The sequence below is a fragment of the Cannabis sativa genome, unplaced genomic scaffold (genome assembly GCF_029168945.1).
Source record: "Cannabis sativa cultivar Pink pepper isolate KNU-18-1 unplaced genomic scaffold, ASM2916894v1 Contig7, whole genome shotgun sequence".
Classification (NCBI taxonomy): Eukaryota; Viridiplantae; Streptophyta; class Magnoliopsida; order Rosales; family Cannabaceae; genus Cannabis; species Cannabis sativa.
In genome coordinates, this window is record NW_026870043.1 from 4,627,812 (window position 1) to 4,638,752 (window position 10,941).

The window sequence follows — 10,941 nt, forward strand, 5'->3', positions numbered from 1 at the left end:
TAATAAATAAAATAAATGACAATATATTATTTAATAATTATTTATAGTTATTAAATAATTAGATTGTTTTGATTTATGAAGTTGAAAGAGAGAATTGGCAATTTTGAGAAAATGGGAAACTAGAAATGATGAAATAGGAAAGTTGGAAAAGGGGAATGATTTGTGTTTCCTCAACACATGGCCGGCCACCTTTACCCCTATTTCTCATTTTATTTTTCAATTTTTTAAATGCCAAATAATTCAACTTTAACCCTATGTGGTATTCTATAAATAGAAGGTAAAGGCTTCAGGTTTGAGATACACTTCACAGTTTATTCTCTCAAACACTATGAAACCGCCACTCTCTCTCTTTCTTTCTTCTCTGTTTTTTCGAATTCCCTTGAGTGATGAGTAGTGCCCACACACATCAAGTGGTATCTCAATCATAGTATGGAAGACTATGGAATTTCTGCATCAAAGAAGGAGAAAAGAAGATCCAGGTTCAGATCTTGGTGATGCTCTGCTACAGAAAGGAATCAAGGGCTAGAGATCTGAACGGAAGGAGTCATATTATTCCGCTGCACCCACTGTAAGGTTTTCTAACTTTATATGTGTTTATTTTCATTGTTTTAGAATTCATATTAGGTTGTTAATCCAACATACTTGTTAGTAAATCTAGATCCTGGTAAAATAATTTCCAACAATCTTAAGATTAAGAAGAGGAACTATATGTTAGTCAATAAGGGTGTGTTTAAAACTCTTAGACTACACCACATCAGATTTCAAGACTTGCCTTGGTGCTAGAAAGTCTGCTGATAAAATGGTGATTACTCTGGGGGTGGAGTAGTGATTTTGGAGAAGTGTAAAAACCTATCTGAAGTCTCTTAGTCTACCAGAAAGAGACTAAATGTTAGAGTTGCAGGAAAGGTACTTATTCAGTCTAAGGAAAGTTCTATACATTTGTGGTACTGTTCCAACTTGCCTTAACTACTAGTGTCACTTCCTGAATAACCAAGAAGTAGTTGCCAAAAGTATAGAATCCATTATCTCAAGACAGTAGACATATAGAGAGGAATTTCACATTATCAAGGATTTTGTGATTAAGGAAGAGTAATGGTGGAGAAGAGGTTGTGTTTAATTCAACCTGTCAGATCCTATTACAAGGAATTTATAACTATTACACTTGATTTGTATATCAAGATGTTAATGATTATTTGAAATGCACATTTTGTTTTATATTAGTGCAAGTGGGAGTTTGTTGGGTTTTGTGCCCTAAATAAAACCCATTTCAATATAATCAAATTTACTTACAAAGATCAGAAATAACATTTTATGTTGCATGGTTCACATGATTTATTTCATGATTATATATATAATATATGAATTGTATTTAAGTCCAGAACATATGAATTTCTTAATGATTATACTCTTGTCAGCACAGTGGAATATAATCTTAATTATATGTTCGAAAGTTTATTTCTTGATTTGTCAAAACACTGGATTTAGACTGACATGGTATACTCAGCGATAGGTGTTCTTACACCTTGGAAAATTGTTATGTCCTTTCCAGGACGTTGGCAAAGTTTACCAGTATCGGATGTATGCAGTATACATCAGAAGGGACAGATATTGAACTTTGATTAGATATATTAGAATTTACTGTAATATCTATTCAATTCAATATCACATGTTGATCCTATATCAAATGATCTTAATCTTGATATGATTAGGTTCAATCTCAAGAGTATTATTCGTGTTCCTTGATTTGTTAGTTAAGCCTACTTTTGGGTGAGGGTGATACGTACATTTTGGGAACACGGTAGTGCAATTGAGTGGGAGCGCTAACATAAATATGGAATTTATAGCTTCTATCTGGCGAATAGAAAGTAAAGGATGATTTCCTTTGAGCTTAACAAAACGAAGATAAATGGTGGAGTACTCATTTCACTTAGCTGAAATATCATTTATACAGGGTTAAAGGTTTTAAGGATAAAATACATTGTAGGGTGTTACGGTAATTTAATCCCTTTACAGTGTAGATCATCTATATAAAGGATCATTGATCACATTAGGGTTATAACAATGGATAACTAATGACGTGTCTATATCGTGGAACATATAGAGCGTTCTATATGACTGAGAGTGCAATTCCAAGTTCTAAGGGTGGATTCAATAAGGAATTAATAAGTTAGGGAATTTACTTGGTAAATTCGGTTTGACTTATTGGAAGCTCGGTTATATAGACCCATGGTCCCCATACTAGTTGAGACCATACTGCTTGTAAGACTCAGTTAATTGATTTTAATTAATCAATTATAATTCTAAAAGTTAGACTATGTCTACTTTATGAATTTTCACTAAGCAAGGGTAAAACAGTAAATAGAGAGTTTAAAGGGTATATTTATTAGTTGGGAAACTTTGATTAGTTTTATTAATAAATAAAATAAATGACAATATATTATTTAATAATTAATTATAGTTATTAAATAATTAGATTTGACATTTATATGTTTGAATGAGAAAATTGGCAATTTTGGAGAATGAGAAACTAGGAATGATAAAATAGGAAAGTTGCAAAAGTGAGAGGCTTATTTCCATGGCCGGCCACTTTGCTTTCCTTTTATCATTTTATTTTTCATTTTTAAATGCCAAGTAATTCAACCTTAACCCTGTGTGGTATTCTATAAATAGAAGGTAAAGGCTTCAGGTTTCATAGACAATTGCATCTCATTCTTTTCAGAGTGAATTCCTGATCCACCACTTTCTTCTCTCTTTTCTTGTCCATTTTCGAAATCCCTTGAGTGAATGAGTAGTGCCCACATACATCAAGTGGTACCTCAATCATAGTATGTAAGACTATGGAAAATCAACCATTAAAGAAGGAGAGAAAGAGATCCAGATTCAGATCTTAATAATGCTCTACTACAGAAAGGAATCAAGGGCTAGAGATCTTAATGGAAGGAGTCATAATATTCCGCTGCACCCACTGTAAGTTTTTCTTAAACTTTTCTGTTATTATTTCATTATTTTAGGATTCATATTAGGATGTTAATCAAACATACTTGTTAGTAAATCTAGATCCTTATAAAATATTTCCAACATAGACACGTCATTAGTTATCCATTGTTATAATCTTAATTTGATCAATGATCCTCTATATAGATGATTTACACTGTAAAGGGATTAAATTCCCGTAACACCCTACAATGCATTTTATCCTTAAAACACTTAACCCTGTATAAATGATATTTCAGCTAAGTGAAATGAGTACTCTACCATTTATTTTTCGTTTGGTTAAGCTCGAAGCAAATCATCCTTTACTTTCTATTTGTAAGATAGAAGCTATAGATTCCATATTTATGTTAGGGCTACCACTCAATTGCACTACCTTGTTCCCAAAATGTATGTATCACCCTGACCCAAAAGTAGGCTTAACTAACAAATCAAAGAACACGAATAACACTCTTGAGATTGAACCTAATCATATCAGGATTAAGATCATTTGATCTAGGATCAACAGGTGATATTGAATTGAATAGATATTACGGTAAATTTTAATATATCTAATCAAAGTTCAATATCGGTCCCTTCTGATGTATACTCCATACATCCGATACTGGTAAACTTTGCCAATGTCCTGGAAAGGACATAACACTTTTCCAAGGTGTAAGTATACCTATCGCTGATTATACCATGTCAGTCTAAATCAATTGTTCTGACAAATCAGGGAACAAACTTTTGAACATATAATTAAGATTATATTCCACTGTGTTGACAACACTATAATCATTAACAAATTCCTATGTTCTAGACTTAAATGGAATTCATACATTATATATATAATCATGAAGTAAATCATGTGAACCATGCAACATAAAATATAATTTCTGATCTTTATTAATAAGTAAATCTGATTATATTGAAATGGATTTTATTTAGGGCAAAAAACCCAACAAAGACGCGTCACCTTGCGATTGGATAGCGATACTCCCTAAAAATTATTATATTAGATTATATAGGACACGATACAAAATTAGACTAATAGCGATATTGACACGTACCACTGGTTCCTTTTAGCATTTCTCTTATTGAAGGGATAGGATTGGTATAAGAAAAATTAGAATGGGTAATTTCTTTTCCCAAGCAAAACTTTAACCCCATTGGAGTAGAACAAGCAAAAACACACACGACCCTTCATCTCTCACTCTCTCTCCAACTTTTGTCTCTTTAAACCTGTTTTTCTTACTTCTTTATAGGGGACCCTTTGTCGTGGAGCCTAATAGACCAATGTAGTGGGTTATCATGGAAAACGAAGAGGAAGAGGATGACGACAAAGAAGTTGAAGAGGAAGAGTACCCACCTTATTTTATCTGTTAAGACATAAAACCCAAAAACCTTCTAAAGAAAATATCGTGAAAGTTGATATTAGGGAATCAGACACGTCGCTAGGTAGCAGAGCACAAAACGTTGACATTAACATTGGCTCAGCTACCGCTGGTACTTTGGGTTGGAATATCTGGGAGTTCAGTAACTCAACCTCTAGAATGTATTTGGTGACTACCTCCACAACTCCAGCTACTAGTGTTTATGCAATGTCAGCAGCTTCAGGCGAGGCGGAAGAGGCCCCCAACGCATTTACAAGGTCTAACTAATCAAGGCCGGGTGATGAGCCCTTCATGGCCCGCGGGTATAGCCATCAAAAAGGAAGGCACGGGTTAATGCAAGACCATCATCCCCAATAGTCGCTAAATAACATCCTCGGTGATGGGCTTCATCACCTACATCCAGATCCACACCTTGTCTGTTTGAAGCTGGGAAAGAGGCACTATTTCGGGGACACGTCATGGTCTGCCCGAGCTACGGCGGGGTCGATGAGGGATAATGAGCAAGGCGTTGTGGGGTTGCTGATGGGGGTCAAGAGGGGAAGAGCCCTGTACGAAAATGTTGGTGTTGTGGTGTTGGGTTTTATGCCCTAAATAAAACTCCATTTCAATGTAATCTATTTTATTCAACATCAATAAAGAAACAGAAGTATTTTTCATTCATTTGTGTATGTTTTGGTTCACTTTATCAATTGCTTGTCTATTTGATTTATAAATTCATCTGAAACCCTTTTCACATACTTGATCATGTTTATTGTGTTGTCATCACTTTGGAAAGTAAACATGACTATATGAATAAAGTCTCCTAGATTTATCAGACACAGGGTTTTACTGATATGATAATCTACAACGAGAGTTTACTTGCATTTGGAGAAATCCTATGTTCTTTCCAGAACATTGGTTAAAGTAAAGCTCAGGTTGGATGCATGGAGTATGCATCGGAAGGGACCGATATTGAACTTTGACTTAGATTTATTAAACTGACCGTAAAATCTATTCAAGTTAATATCGCCTAGTTGATCCTAGATCAAATGTTCTTAATCCTGTTATGATTAGGCTCAATCTTGAAAGGCTATTCGTGTTCTTTGATTTGTTAGTTAAGCCTACTTTTAGGTCAGGGTGATACGTACATTTTGGGAACACGGTAGTGCAATTGAGTGGGAGCGCTAGCATAAACATGGAATCTATAGCTTCTATCTGGCGAATAGTAAGCAAAGGATGATCTCCTTCGAGCTTGACCAAACGAACATAAATGGTGGAGTACTCATTTCACATAAGCTGAAATATCATTTATACGAGGTCAAGTGTTTTAAGGATAAAATACATAGTAGGGTGTTACGGTAATCTAATCCCTTTACAGTGTAGATCATTCATATAGAGGATCATTGATCACATTAGGATTATAACAATGGATAATTAATGATGTGTCTATATGGTGGAACATATAGAACATTCTATATAACTGAGAGTGCAACTCTAAGTTCTATGCGTGGATTCAACGAAGAATTAATAAGTTAGTGAATTTTAGTAATAAATTCTTGATCTACTTATTGGAAGCTCGGTTATATAGACCCATGGTCCCCGCACTAGTTGAGATAATATTGCTTGTAATACTCATATAATTGGTTTTGATTAATCAATTATAATTCTCAAATTAGACTATGTCTATTTGAGAATTTTTTCACTAAGTAAGGGCGAAATTGTAAAGAGAGAGTTTTAGGGGCATATTTGTTAATTATGATACTTTGTATGGTTCAATTAATAAATATGATAAATGACAATATTATTTAATAATTATTTATAGTTATTAAATAGTTAGAATTGACATTTAAATGGTTGAATTAGAAAATTGGCGTTTTTGAGAAAATCAGATGCAGAAAAGGTAAAACTGCAAAATTGCAAAAAGTGAGGCCCAAATCCACTAAGCATGGCCGGCCACTTTTGTAGGCAATTTAAACTGATATTTTCATTATTTTAATGCCAAATAATTCAAACCTAACCCTAGTGGAATGCTATAAATAGATAGTGAAGGCTTCGGGAAAATTACACTTCTGATTCAGAAAAACCTGAGCCTTCTCTCTCCCTATCTTTGGCCGAACCTGTTAACTCAAACTTTTCGATCTCCTTGTTTTGATGATTAGCAAATATTTGATTATTATTTGTTACTAATGATTTATTGATTTTGTAGCAAATTTAAAAGAGAAAATAAATATTTTGGTATTTTTACCAAACTTTTAAAAGCAACACTAAATGGACTCAACAAGCATATCAAGAGCAAAAGATTCATCAAGGGATCAACAACTCAAGACCCTATTCAAAAGAGGTCTTCAAAATCCCAAAGTCAAAAAGTCAACCCGAAAGTCAAAGTCAAAGTCAAAGTCAAGGTCAACTCTCGGGAAAAATCAACTTGGGATCAAAAACATGCAAATCAAGCTAGGAGGCTCATCTACATCAAGACTACTCAAAATTAAATGGTATAAATCTACTTTAGTCTTGTTAAAGCGATTTGCATAGCACACTAAGTTTTTATAAATTTGAATTTTGGCCCATTCACTAACTTGTGCAACAAGTTTTCTCACACGATAGTTCAAAAAAATTTTTGATTGAATTTCTAAATCACATTTTGTTTAACTAAGAGAACAAAGTTGGAATTTCTGAAATCGGATAATCGAGTAAGAAGTTATGCGCGTTTAAGTCCCGAAAAATGGCACTTTTGCCACTGGTCAGCCATCCGGAATTCCGGTTGTAATCAATCCGGAATTCCGGTTCCCATCCGGACTTCCGGTTCATGGCTGACCTCACCTCGGGAAACGTGCTAACGGCTATAAACGGCTAGTTTTTTATCAAACACTATATAAACTCGATTTTTCTTTCAAAAAATAAGTTGGTTGAGCATTTATTACATATATCTAACCTATCTAAGTGAGATTAAGGAGCTTCTAAGTTTGAAATCCAAACCAACACTTTTCACACACTTTGAGCCAAAATTTGATTTTATTCATCTTAAGTGTGCTTGCTTTTCACTCTAGGTTTCCATTGTATCATCATATTTTCTAGAGTGATTTTAGCTTGTATATCAAACACATTTCCATATTGTGATTGAGGTGAGGTTGGCACCGGTTTTGTAAACAACCCGGAAATAGTGAGATTGGCACTTTAACAATCCGAGAAAGAGGTTAATAGTCCTCGGGGGTGCGAAACTATTGTAAGAGGTTTGGAAATACCTTGGTGAAAATTTCCCGGTTGTAAGGGTTAGTCAAGCCCGTTAACTTGGCTCGATATTGGAACTCAAAGCTAGGTCCATAGCTTTGAAGACCAAGGACGTAGGTGGCATAGTTCTACCGAACCTTGTAAAAATCGAGAGTTTGCATTTTCTAATCCTTAAACTCTTTACTTTACAAGTTTAATTATTTGTCTTAATATATTGCTTGCCATACTACTTGCTTTTACTTGATTAATTGACTAATTGCATAATTTTGTGTTAAAAGTTTTAATTTTCCGAAATTAGTTTAAATTTCCAATTCACCCCTTCTTGAAAACATATACTTGGGCTAACAATTGGTATCGAGCAAGGGCTCAAATTATTTGATTAGATTTCACAATCTAGAGCATGGCGTTTCCAAGTAATTCACAAAATAACATGTTAGAAGGTTTTAGCACAAATAGAGCACCATACTTCAATGGAGTAGATTTTCCTTATTGGAAAATTAGAATGGAAACTTACCTTCAATCTATTGACTATGATTTGTGGCATATTGTGTCTAGTGGTCCTTATGTTGCTAAACATGTCATAAATGGTGTTGAAGTAATTAAGACTTATGAAGCATATGATGAAAATGATAAGAAAATGCTTTCTAAAAATGCTAAAGCTAAATATGCTCTTATATGTGGTTTGGATAGAGATATTTTTAAAAATATTGAACAAGCCTCTACCGCTTATGACATGTGGAAAATGCTTGAAGTTACTCATCAAGGAACTAGTGCTATGAAGGAAACTAAAATTCAAATTTATTCCACTCAATATGAGAACTTTAAGATGAAATCGGATGAAACCATTGCTAATATGTATACTCGCTTCACTACAATTACTAATGGTTTGAACTCTCTTGGCAAGGTACTTACTCAAAAGGATATGGTGACCAAGATTTTGAGAAGTCTCACCAAGGCTTATCAAGGAAAGGTGGTTGCTATTCAAGAAGCCAAGGATCTCTCAACACTTCCCTTGGAAGAACTAATTGGCTCACTCATGAACCATGAAATTTTCATGAGTGCTCAAGAAGAAGAGGAAGTTGAGAAGAAAAAGAAGACTATTGCATTCAAGTCTTCATCCTCCCATGCCATTAGTGAAGAAGATGAGGAAAGCTTATGTAGTGACATGGAGGACTTGGCACTCTTCTCTAAGAAATACAAAAAGTTCATGAAATTCAAAAAGAACTTTGGGAAGAAGCCACAAAGAGGGAGTGACTCAAAAGAAAGAAAAAGCAAAGATGATCCACCAATTTGCTTTGAGTGCAAGAAGCCCGGACATATGAAGATGGATTGTCCAATGAGAAAGAAGAACAAATACAAAGGAAGGGCAATGTTGGCGGATTGGCTCAATAGTGACGAAGAGGACTCCGAAGAAGAAGGAAAGAATGAAGTGGCAAACATGTGCATGATGGCACTTGATGATGGGGTAAGCATTTCTAACCAAAATGATTGTGATAGCGAAAATGATGATGATAACTTAGATATGTCATATGATGAGTTGTCTAATTCATTTAAGGAACTATTTGATGATTTTGGTAAATTGCTTGTTAAAAACCAAACCCTTAGAGAGAAGACCAACATGCTTTTAAAAGAAATTGAGATTTTGAAAATAAATGAAAAAGAACTTATAGCTAAATCTCAATGTGCTACATGTGCTTCACATAAGAAAGAAATTATTGATTTGAAAGCCCATGTGAGAAGCCTAAAAAATGACATATATACCTTCACTAGAGGTAAGGAAGGCTATGATCTCATGGTGGGAAACCAATCATGTTGTTTTTCAAAAAATGGTATTGGTTATGATCTTAGTAAGAAACAAAAATTTTTGAGAAACTTTTTTGTGAAATCATCTAGTCTACCTCACTTTACATGCACATATTGTAACCGAGATGGTCATACTATTTCCTATTGTCATGTAAAGAAATTTGCATATCTAGGCAAGACTAAATGGGTACCAAAGGGTTCTAGAACTAACATGAATGGACCCAAAGTTATATGGGTACCAAAAGCCAACAAATGAATTTGTTTTTGTAGGATTCAACAAGAAAGAGCCAAAGCTTATGGTTCTTGGATAGTGGATGTTCAAAGCATATGACCGGTGATCCATCAAGATTTTCAAGCTTTAAAAGCAAGGAAAGTGGCTTTGTCACTTTTGGAGACAATTCAAAAGGAAAAATCTTGGGCATTGGTGATATCGGTAACATATACTCTCCATGTATTAAAAATGTGCTTCTTGTTGATAATCTTAAACATAACTTGCTTAGTATTAGTCAATTATGTGATATAGGTTTTCGTGTTGTGTTTGAATCCTCAAAATGCTCCATTGAAAATGTTTCAACCAATGAAGTTATTTTCCTTGGAGTAAGGAAGGATAATGTTTATGTTATTGATGTTGATTCTTTTGATAGTAAAAATAAATGTTTAACCGTTATGAATGATAATTCTTGGTTGTGGCATAGAAGATTAGGACATGCTAGTATGGATTCTATTTCAAAATTGGTTAGAAAAGATCTTGTTATTGGTTTGCCATCTATTCCGTTTGTTAAAGATAAACTTTGTGATGCATGCCAATTTGGAAAACAAATTAAAACATCTTTTCATTCCAAGAAAGAAATTTCAACTACTAGACCTTTGCAATTGCTTCATATTGATTTATTTGGTCCTTCTAGAATTGCTAGTCTTGGTGGTAAATACTATGCATTTGTAATTGTTGATGATTTTTCAAGATTTACTTGGGTTATTTTCTTGACTCTTAAAAGTGATGTTTTGGAAAACTTTGTCAAATTTTGTAAAAATGTGCAAAATGAAAAAGGATATTCTATTACCTCCGTTAGGAGTGACCATGGTGGTGAGTTTGACAATGATGCCTTAGAATTGTTTTGTGATGATCATGGTTTTAACCATAACTTTTCGGCACCAAGAACTCCACAACAAAATGGAGTTGTCGAAAGGAAGAATAGAACAATTCAAGAAATGGCTAGGTCAATGCTAAATGAAATTTCATTACCAAAATACTTTTGGGCCGAGGCCGTCAATACTTCTTGTTATATTTTAAATCGTGTTTTCATTAGGCCCAACATGAATAAAACCCCTTATGAGCTTTGGAAAGGAAGAAAACCCAACATTGGCTATTTTAAAGTTTTTGGATGCAAATGTTACATTTTAAACACCAAGGACAACCTTGGAAAATTTGATGCTAAATCCGATGTTGGAATTTTTATAGGGTATTCAACACATAGTAAAGCTTATAGAATTTATAACAAAAGAACTAATGTTGTTGAAGAATCTATTCATGTTGCTTTTGATGAGACTAACCCGCCTACAAGCAAAA